The 12065-nt window shown below is 38.0% G+C and overlaps 1 long non-coding RNA gene across 1 annotated transcript; it reads right to left on the bottom strand.

Moving 5' to 3' along the window:
• LOC135207666 (uncharacterized) lies at positions 1-10536 on the bottom strand. The gene is made up of 2 exons (XR_010313028.1): positions 10490-10536; positions 1-403 (listed from the first exon to the last, which is right to left on the bottom strand). It is a non-coding gene; the product is annotated as an uncharacterized LOC135207666 (long non-coding RNA).
• Between the last annotated feature and the right edge of the window lie 1529 nt (positions 10537-12065).

Below are 12065 nucleotides of genomic sequence, written 5' to 3'. Positions count from 1 at the left end.
ATATTTTGATCAAAACGGTTTCACAATGGCAAGATTAAACTGCCCACAGTCAACCATGATAATTGCCATGGTCTGAATCCAGGAGTGTTACACTTAATACCACTTCAAACATATACACTCCTTCCCAATCACTTGCCAGTTTTCCAGGCATTCCTTCCTTCCTCATAAGGTTTCTTGGTGCTTCCTTGAACAGTCATAAGTATCCACTTTTCATGATGCAGCAGAATTCTTGCTTAATGTTTCATACAGTATATCCATCAACTTCTCTGTATAACCTTTTCATTCAAAGTTTTTGAGGGAGTTCCTCTGCACTCTCTTTGTGAACAGTTCCTTATCAAATATTCTTGTTCAGCTGATTTTCTCAACCTTGTGATCAGACTTGAGGCGTGATCAATCCATGCACCTGTGGAGATTATAAAGGATTAATAAAGCATATTACTGCATGTTTATCTTTCTTTAAGGTGTCCCTAAATACTACCAGGTTCAGATTACTGGCTTCCAGAGAAATTAGATATTTAAAAGGGTGTAGAATGGACTACAGTTAATCACAAGATATGCTGGGAGCTGCTGACTTTGAGATAGCAGGAAATATCAAATTACTACTAAAATAAAAAAAATTAAAATTTTACGATAAACTAAACCATTTAGAATAACTTCTGAAATTCAGCTAAACCATTCAGAATAACTGCTGAAATTCAGAAACTAAACCATTTAAACTTCTGAAATTCAGCGAAACCATTCAGAATAACTGCTGAAATTCAGCATTACTGATAAACCAAACCATTAGGAAGAACTGCTTAAATCTAGCATTACTGAATACACACTGAAGAGGAGAATTCATATATCAAAAACTACTACTAATTATTCCTCGAAAAATCCTATTAGCAATTAGTAAATTTTAATCATTCTTCTCTTAAAGATGGAGAAATGACAAAAACTCCCAGTCCTCTTCATCTTTAAAACTCCCAAGAGAAATTGGTGAAAACTATCCTTCATAATTATTGCCAATAAACACAAGAACTTAAAGGGGAACCCCTTACAATGAAACACCTAGGGTACTCTACTTACATTTTAAAACTTTAATTAGCCCACTGATTCTGCAATCGCATTAACTGACAAAATCTTTTGTACAGTACTGTTATATCAATCATCTCACACTGTATTGCCTATAATATATAAAATATACAAGTTAGTGATGTAGGACCTTTAAAAAAACTGTGGGTTAAAATTATTACTTATGCATCAAACTTTTAAGTTAAAAAATACTTCAGCTGAGGAAACAAATCTGGAGACTTGAAACAAGGTACACATATAAAAACTTAATAAAACCTGTTGTCACTTTAAGGTAAATGCATTCAAATCAACGATCACATTTACAAAAAACCGAGATACTAAATTAATGGGATTTCAAAATACCGCCAAAGCCAGGTTACTTCATTATAATACTGTACTATGTCCAATTATGTAATTGAGGGAAGAAAGCTAACACGTATATATGAGAAATTGTACTACGTACCATGCTAGGTTAAAATAATAACGGGTAAGCAAATTAGAAGGTGTGTAGCATTGAGTGAAGTGCACATTTGATTACTGTAGAACTAAAGGCTTGTCCACACGACCGGGCCTGATTGGCGGACCTCCCCTCTAACGGGCAAACCGTCAAATTGCCAGATGGGTCTTGTAGCAAAATCACCATGGTGGTGCCCGATGGCTTGAGCTTCGACCCTGGCAGACTTACGTTAACCACACATTTCTTTTACCGAGCCATTCTTTGCACCATATTCATCACACGCAATGCAATTATTAGAGAGAGAATATTGGATATCCATCCATCAAGATTTATATGTTTAAATATAAACATACCTTTCCTGATAGTGTTAGCAAGTATACAAAGCAGGGACACGGGGAAGACTTTTATTCTTGTCACAAACATTGGTTAACCTGAATCTCCACCACTACCATATTCATTCCAGCCTCCCCAAAACCCCACAACCACCTTCCCAATATAGTGCTCCCCACCAATCACTATTTAATATAAGGTACGAGGAGGTTGTATAGTTGAATGAATATTTGCTATGGTGATCAAATTTGTCAAAACAGTGCAAAATATTACCAGAAAATATTTCACTAATTCAAGCATCCTGGTTTTATTGTAAATTGTTAACAAACTCCAAAAAGGCTATATGTTCATAGATGCACAACTGTCTAATAGCCTAACTTACGATACTCTAGTCAGCCTCAGGTCTAGAACATCCTGTCAAAACTCCCAAACCAACAGGGTTTTGATCATGACTGACAAAGAAATACAGATTATGGACTATAACACTATCTCAAACTCCAGATCATTCATGCCAAGTACCTTTTTCGAATAGGTTATTGATGTTTCATGATTGTTTTCTACGGTTTTCTACTGTTGTGTGAATTAGTCATTAAAAGTCAAAAAGGGCCAATACAGCACACTATTGCCGCCTGCCAGGAAAAACACAAATTCAATGGGGTTTGATTAACAGAATAACACCTTACAAAGAGCCACTATTGACATGAATGTTACTAGACCTTACATTCAAATCTCTTGTGATGCTTTGTATAAAGGGGGTTACTGGTAAGTGGTTTATCAAAATATGTTTCATTGTAGAATGTCAAGGCTTAATAACAAAATGCCCCATAAAAATGTATAACATTAATTAAATTCAAAGCTGAACAACTTAACAACAACCGGATAATTGTTACAACTGGGGCCCAGAGGAAGCCTGGTCATGGCAAGATGCCTTGGGCAGATCAGCTTAAAGGCCCGTCCACACGGCCGAGCTTTGCTCAACGAACTTTGTTCGACGTGACGTCATAAGCGGAGAAACTGCAGCAAAGTTCTGACTTTTCTCGCTGTTTCTCCGCTTCTGACATCACATCGGACAAAGTAAGTCGACCAAAGCTCAACCGTGTGGATGGGGCCTTAGGGGAGAATAGGTTGGGATATATCCTTTGACCAGCTTTGATAATGTGCAGTACTCTTTTGCACTCCTACCACATTACCTAAAGAGTGAGATTAAAGATATGTGTAACTGTGCCTGTTGACATAGGTAATATTTTATTGCATTTTGGACTTAGAATTATAATTTCCCTTTTTTTATTTTTCTTGAATATTTCTGATATTCGTTCTGTTCACAAATGAATACTACCTATTAAGAGACAGTGATCCCCACCCCTATGTCCTACACTTACATGGACTGCATCAGGAGGAAGGGTTTTTCGGTGGGGAAAAATACAAAATGATTGAAATACATGGCTCTCAATCCCACTAATAGTGCTCATACACATTAAGGTAAGTTTATGGAATTTTTTCAAACTAAAATTATGCTCTACGGTAAGGTCTGCATAACCTAGGTTGGGTTAGGCTATGTCATTGGCATTAGAAATGACCATCAAAAACATTCAAAGCAGACATTAAAACAGGAAATTAAATTCACTAGTGCAAAATAAGATACAGGCATTCCCCTATTTATAGGGGGGGGGGGGGGGGTTCCGTTCAACCAGTAAGCTGTCGGTCTTTTTCCAGTCAGCGCCATAATGAACTGAAATGTATTTGAAACAGTGCTATCAGATCAGAATGTTGTACGTCGGTGCCACTAACTTGGGGACACCCTGTAATAGTTTAAAGTAAAATTTAACCCCCCATGCTACGAGATTTTCCATGGTAAACACAAAACATGTGTTTTGGGAATGGAATGGAATATAAAATTCTGGCCAATGGGCCAATTGTAAGTGGTGAGGACAAACGAGATCATTCATGCTGAAAGGGAAATCAAACATATAGTTTCAAAAGGTGTAAGAAGGGCAAATACTACAAGTTACATTATGAATCCATATTTGGAAAGGGTGGAAAATAAGATCAAAGAAAGAGAATAGGGTAAATGATCGAGCGGCGACAGCAGCCACCTTCCTGAAAATGTACTTTTAATTCACTGCCATGAGCACCAGTCGACCTGCGGTGCCCATCCTGGCTGCACACAGAGACCTCTACGTTCCTCTCGATGCAAATGTTTTCTCCTAATTTACTAAATAATGACATAGGTAATTCAAGTGCTTTTTTGGGAAGTAGTCACATTCCAAGAGATGTGGCCACTATGTCGCCATTTGATCATTTACCCTACCCTATACCTAGGCAATGAACAAGGGCAGTGTAAATGTGTTAGGAGCATTGACAGTAATACAGTAATTCCAAGTCCGCATTCCGCGGTACAGTAGACTATGGCAGTTGACATTTTCCTATGTTATTTTACCTGCTGAACAAGAATTTAAAGTAATATTTATTCGGTCGACTGTAATTAAACCATAATTTACCTCTGAAGACTACATGACAGTACAAGGGGTACGATGTACCAACTACAGAGTTCAAAGGTAAATAACACATTAGTTACAGTCGACCGGAAAAATATTACTTTAAACTCTTGTAAAGTAAGCAAAATAACATAGGAAAACGTCAATTGCCATAGTCTACTTCGACTGAACAATCTTTGAAGTGTTGGTTCGAGGCCATGAAACGTAAACAAACCGCAATACAGTAGTACCTCGAGATACGAAATTAATCCGTTCCGAGGCGCCCTTCATATCATGAGGTTTTCGTATCTTGGACCACATTTTACATGTAAAATGGCTAATCCGTTCCAAGCCCTCCAAAAACACCCCAGTAAATTATATTTCCAGGCCTAAAACACATGTTCTAGGGTTACGACGCCGATCCGACGGAAGATATGACTCCAAAAAGGCAAAATACTGTACATACTTGAGTAATATTCAACTGCATGTAATGTTCAACCCCATTTTTACTGCATATATTAGGACTTTAGCATATGTCCCTTAGCAATAAGCCTAGCCTATGTTAGCGGTTGCTACTGTAGCCTAGTGTCTATGATTCTGACATCTAAACCTAAGAGGCTAAAAGCTTAGAATATGCCAATAAAATGTATAAATAATCAGTATGTACTCATTTCAAATAATTATTAATTAATCATTAACTATAATACACAAAAAAAAAAAAAAAAAAAAAATACCTTCCAATCGATTGTTTACATTCAGCTCTTACCAATCTTAAGAGTACCGAACGAACGCCAAGCAATCACTTTTTTTTTTCCTAGGACACAGTTAGCCATAAATTTTTCATTAGTATCTCTCTTCAACTAATGAAACTACCAAACGATAATAAAACCATTCATTTCTATTTCTTTATTCTATCTTTACCTAATGGAGATACCGAGTTACTGACAGCTATATGAAAACATGGCATTACGTAACTTAATATTAAAACAGAAGAATAATTCTAAAAAAATTACGTATTTGTTGGCAGTATGATTTATTTGACTATTTTATATCTAATTCCACAATTTTTTTTATTAAATGCATGCATGTACTCATTTCAAATAAATTATTAAGTAACCATTAACTATAATAAAAACAAACAAACCCCCCCCCCAAAAAAAAGCTTCCAAACTTCTGTTTACATCCAGCACATTACGAGTATCGAACGATCGCCAAGCAATCAATTTACAAAGTAAGCCATAAATTTTCATTATCTCTCTTCAACTACCGAAACTACCAAACAGTATAATAACCATTCATTTCCATTCTTTATTCTTTCTTTACCTAATGTTTTTTTTTTTATTCAATGTGTTGCATGAATAAGTTTTTCAATTTACAGCATCCTTTTACCAATAGAATACTTACAGCACAAGGGGTAGATGCTGACCAATAGGAGAGCAGGATCTTATGGGGTGACTAGCATCAGAACCAATGGGAGAGCGGGAGGATGGTGGCGAGTTTTACTCAGCTGGCGGCGCGGGAGTTTTAAAATTGTTCTCGTGGTCCGGGTGAATCTCGGGACTTTACAGCAACAAACCTTTCGTATCTTGAAAACTCCGTATGTAGAGCTGTAACATTTTTCATATTTGCTTTCGTATCTATAGTTGTTTTTTTCCTAAGTTGAGCCTTTCGTTATGTCGAGGTACCACTGTATTTGAATGCTGGTAGGGGGTGTCTGTACGTAACTAATAGGGAGCCTTATGTCGGTAAAGGGGGGGGGGAAAGGGGGGGGGGGGGTTTACCGGAAGAGGAAGGCAGAGGTACAAGTTAGTAAAGCCACGCTGGGATATGGTGGTAAATAATTCTCACTAAACATCACCGACATCAAAAGCACTAAACCTTTGGAATACTAAAACACAATATAACAAAGTACAAAGATTAGGAACCTTACCTTAAAGAGGTGGAGGATAGAGTTCAGCAGCCACTTCACGAAGGCATGGAGCCTCGTCTTGGGGTCATGGAAGTGGATTTTAAAGTACGCCACTGCCGTGATCTTGACAGTATATTACCCACCTTTCATACTGCCCCGAGTAATGGGCTGAAATGTCCTTTTAACTAACAAAACAGTTAAACACATGTACGGGGCAGAGGTCGAGTTAGTAATGAGGCCCGGAGGAGGTGGAGGTGCCTGGGAGTGTTCCGCCATCTAGCTGGTTGGACACTGGCAAGTTTGTCAGGAGGAAGGGGGGGGGGGGGGGGGGGGGGGGGGGGGGGGGGGGGGGGGGGGGGGGTGGGGGGGGGGGGGGGGGGGGGGGGGGGGGCTGGAGACCACGAAACAGAGTAGGGAGGAGGCTGGGGTGGGGGGGTTAAATATTCACGTTGTGAAAAAAAACACAAACTGTATTGTAATGGGTAGACAATATAGGAAATGAGGGAGGCCTGTTTGGGGGTAGTTGAACTTAACAAATGTTGAGTGAAATCGTACAAACATAGCTTCTTTTATGTTTATGAAACCAAAGTTATCGTGTATTAATAAAGTAAAAAATATTGCAATGAAACCTTACAGTAGGGACACATATTTTACATAAGCTAATAATGCATACATACATGAAAATATAATTATATATCTATACACGGTTTTTTTACATCTGGTATTTACACATCTGGTACTTAACTATAAATTATCAAGTACAAAGTCTAAGACCATTTTAGTGAATAATGATTAGAATATTATCAAGTTTCAAGGATCAGAGTGGCGATTGAACATAACAAGAAATGTTGAGGACAATTGTAAAAATTGTGTAACCTAACCAGTGGGCTCCCCCCATCCCCAAAGCCCACCTTAAAGGAAGGCAATCTTAGAAGTGTAACATATAGGTTAGAATCGTAACCTAACCTAATCTAACCTAGTAGAACATGTTGCCTGACCCGTACCCCCCCTTCCCCCCTTTTAAGGAAAGGTAATGTTAGCAAATGTAACATATAGGTTAGGATCGTAACCTAACAAACCTAACCTAAACCTAACCTAGTAGAACATGTTTGCCTGACAGGGGGGGTTGGGGGGCCGTACCCCCTTAAAGGAAGGTAATCTTAGAAATGTAACATATAGGTTAGGATCGTAACCTAACCAACCTAACCTAGTAGAACATGTTGCCTGACCGGGGGGGCGTACCCCCCCTTAAAGGAAGGTAATGTTAGAAATGTAACATATAGGTTAGGATCGTAACCTAACCTAACCTAGTAGAACATGTTGCCTGACCAGGAGGGGGGCTCTGCCCCCCGTAAGCCCCCTTAAAGGAAGGTAATCTTAGAAATGTAACATATAGGTTAGGATCGTAACCTAAACCAACCTAACCTAACCTAACCTAGTAGAACATGTTGCCTGACCGAGGGGCTCCACCCCCCCTGTACCCCACCTTAAAGGGAGGTAATCTTAGAAGTGTAACAGAGGTTGGGATCATAAGCTAACCGACCTTAGCTAATAGAACAAGTAGTTGTTATGGGTCAGACAGGCATGTAAAGGTGATTATAGAAAAAAAGAAGGGAGAAAAAATGCATGTGTGAATTGGAATGTCTAAAATGAAAAGATGTAATACCAATTTCACGAAAAATGTAATACCATCAATTTCAAAAAACGTAATGTCATCAATTTCACGTCATTGACAGAAAGGTCTCGAAACGTTCTAAAACAACCACCTAGTCCCACCCATCAGAAGAGTTTCAGTGGCCTGCCCTCAATTGTAAAGTAATATTGTTAAGGTATATAAGGCAACATTATGAAGTGAGAACAAGTCAGTGCACATATTAAACAATACTATGATAAACTGAACAGAAATAAAAGCTTGAAATAATATTACACAATTACAAAACAAATGAGGAAAAGGAATATATGTAACAATGCATGAATCCGACCCCAAAAGTCTCCTATCGCAACGTAGGATATAATGCATCATGATAGGTTAAATACAATGTACCCCTACAAAAAACCCACCATCATTTATCTCCTTAGGAACTTTGTGTCTGAACTAAATGCTCCCTTATATCTCGACGCATGCACAGTAGGATTGGCGCATGCGTAGTAGGATTCGGCGTCGTAATAGCAGTAGCAATAAGTGATTTTGGCTATGTAATGGCTCCATTAGGTTTATTTTTTATCACTTTAAGCTTGTATTTCGTGTTTCAAATGTCATAAACAGGAAATGTACAAAATAACACTACAAAACCTTCCCCCAAGTGTTTTACCTCACCCAAAACCCCGCATTCCATCGGTCCCCCTTAACGTAGGATACAGTTGAACGGCATAATTCGCCCCATGGGGGTATGACCCACCCAGAACCCCATTCCCCATCGGTCCCCCTTACCGTAGGATAGAGTTCAAAGGTAAATTACACGTTAATTACAGCCGGCCGAAAAACTATTATCCTAAATTCTTGTTCAGTAGGTAAAACTGTATAGAAAAAGTTCAAATGCATAGTCTAGTTCGCCGCGGAATAAGGGCTTAGACCTACCATAATACCCCCTACAGGAACAGTAATTTTGGGGGGTCTTGCCAGACCTAGCTTGAGCCTAAAACAAATTAACCATGGAGTTTTGCTCCACCAATTTGCCTAGCCAATACACAGAAACAAAAACGACGGCCTTTGCGTGTACATAATGCAATAATACCTCTTTCTGTATAAATTAGGCTACCCCTTCATTGGTCGTTTTGGTTATGAAATACACCCTCAACCCTAGTTGCCATTTACGAACTGGATATTGGTACGGCAGCCGTACCCCGATCGCTGTAGATATTTGTACGGCAGTGGATTTGCGCATGCGCGAACCCTTGTTTACCGCCTCAGGGATATCAATGAGAGCAAGAAAAATGGCAACGGAACAGCATGAACCGCAGAGTAATACATTAGTTTTCGCCGAAAACAAAAGTTTTCAGGCTTTTACGAGCTGAAGAAGCCATAGACATCTATGAAGACTCAAACTTTCAAAATTGTGGGTAGGTTTATATTATAATCCATTCCTCGGCGGCCTAGACTATGGCAGTTGCGTTTTTTCTGTGGTTTTACCTCATGAAAAAGATTTAAGTAATATTATTCGGAAGACTGGTAATTAACGCCCCGGGGAATCGTACTCAAACACGATGAAAAACATTTTGACGTCCCAATTCCTGGTGGCTTTCGTATTCGCGGGACGAACGATGCGGAATGCTTCAACAGAAATACCAAATTGTATATACGTAGGTCAAGACGATCGAATCGGCCCTGAAACGAACTCCGAAGAGGAGATTATAAGAGGATTTGAAATACACAGAAATCGTGCTCTGCTGCATTCATGGTGGTAAGGAAAACCCAAAAAAAAAAAAAAAAAAAAAAAGTCGCTCCTCTAGTAAATGGCCAAATCAATCGTAAGTAATTGCAGCTGACGGAGAAAACGATAGAAGTTACCAGCTAGTGAAATGGCAAAATCAAACAAAATTTCAGCACCATTCCATCAAAATTGAGATATTTTTGTTTTAGTAGCACAAAAACGAGGGGCAAAATTCACAATAGCAAACAACAGGCGGGGGGTGGGGGGGGGGACATTTTGTTAACTAAAACAGTGGGAAAGATGTTCAAAAAGCGGAATTCTGGTCTTATAATACAGAATGATTAGCAAACTGGTAAACGGATACAGATAATTGCTGTACCTACAGCAAGTCAAGAGCACAAAACGGCATCAATAACAAAATCTGCCGTACCCCCACCACACTACTATTATTGTACGGCAGGAAGTCTGAAATTGACGCATGCGCAATTCACTGCCGTACAATATCTACCGCGATCGGGATACGGCTCCCGTACCTATATCCTGTGCCTAAAATTTAAGCTTTGGAACAAAATTTCTCAAATAGCCAGTAAGTCAACTAGACCTCTTGCTTATTTGCAACTCAATAGATGCTCGAAGATGTAGTTGTCTAAGGTTGCACCATTATTTCAAGTTTCATGTGGTATAGGCTAAGTACGGCCAGCCCATTACTAGGTAGCTAGCTAACCTTCAGTCTAGGAGAGTAGCCTGGGATAGAGGTAGTAGGTAGTTTTGATAGCCTACCGTCTATGAAATTGACATTTCTCATTAATTACCTTGAAAGTTACCTATCGTCACAATGATACACACGCTGAATGTCAAAAGCAAATGAAAAACATCACTCATCAGACTTACATACCTACAAAGGGACGGCACAATCTAGACTGAGTCATTTTGTCCGCCTTCAGACTCCGACATAAACGGCTGTATACATCAAGACAGTATTACCAAATTCCTTTAACGCGTAAATCCAAAAAATTCCCGTAAAAAACACTGTTATTTAAGGTTTATTTAGGATTTACATAATTTCCAAAACTAATTCGATTACCGTATTATCTATTTCGATTATGTACTATCATATTTTTCATCGCATGCTAACGTACCTTACACGCGGTTAAGAATGACTACAGACAATGTTACCAACCTGAGTATCCCATTGCTTAATTTCCCAATAAACACACTCGTTATCTGTATTTTTCGGTCTATATTAGAATGTAAACTAATCATTTAAGTTAATATATAAAAAAAACAGAACAAAGAAACAGCCGTTAATGACTTAGAACATTGACTACTTCAGACATAAAATGTTTTCTTTCTAATTCGTTGGGATCTAGATATTAGAATTATGACAATACGCCGACAGTATTTCGGCCAGAGAAACTGTGACATTTCGGGAGTTGCAAACTCACAGAGAATTCATGAGGAAGAGCATTAGCTTTTGAAGACGGATAATGGAAGGCCGCTCGCCAAGAACAGGGGAAGAAAAACTTTTATCTCATTCTGTTATCTGGTATCTTACATAATGGAGACAACTAGGATTAACATATTTTAATGTTTCATAACTCCAAAATCTGTCATGTAACACACACATATATACACACATATGAATGTATGTAGCCTATGTGTGATAAAAAAAATCCAATACACTAAACTGTCGGCTAAAACATAGAAATACAAACATATACAAACATTTAATTCTCTTTCACCCTGAATTTTATACCATAGGAATCAATTATTATTGGATGCTCAGTGAAAGTTAATAAACGATTTAATATAACGCCAAAAATAGAGCTTCCAATAACTTGCAATATACATACCAGTGTACAGGATATATGAAACTAATAATATTGCTTCAATGTTTTCATGTAGAACAACTGACTTTATAACTCATACAAAATACATTTCACTACTTACGTCACAGATTGTAAGAGGAAATTGATAATTCATACGATGCCTTTAAAATATAAGATAATACTTTTCTGACAATCATTCGAATAATGATGTTTGATGGTATTGAAAATTTATGAATAGAGAGAAGTAGATCGAAGTACTGAAACTTTGCAATTTTTAGATGTTGTACTTCTATGGTTATTATTCTTTCGTTTGAGTTGTTCTTAATTGTCAACCATGATGAGATGCATCCTGAGGTATATTTGCTTATGAATAATTTTTAATAAATATATATATTTTTAATGAATTAAATGGTAACATGCACTTAATTAAAAGTGAGAGTAAGGAATTATCAGCAAAATATAAAAAATTAAGTGAATCATGCAATTACAAATAAAAACTTTCCGGCAAAATCTATAATAAATAGTGACATTCGCTGACAACCCGATAAAAAAAAAGAAAAAAAAGGCGAAGCGAATTTGAAAGACGTTTTCCTTCGTCAAGCTCAATGGTCTCATATGTTTGATCTATTTTCCTTAAATTAG

The sequence above is a fragment of the Macrobrachium nipponense genome, chromosome 34 (genome assembly GCF_015104395.2).
Source record: "Macrobrachium nipponense isolate FS-2020 chromosome 34, ASM1510439v2, whole genome shotgun sequence".
Lineage (NCBI taxonomy): Eukaryota > Metazoa > Arthropoda > Malacostraca > Decapoda > Palaemonidae > Macrobrachium > Macrobrachium nipponense.
This window is presented reverse-complemented; position numbering and strand designations above follow the sequence as displayed.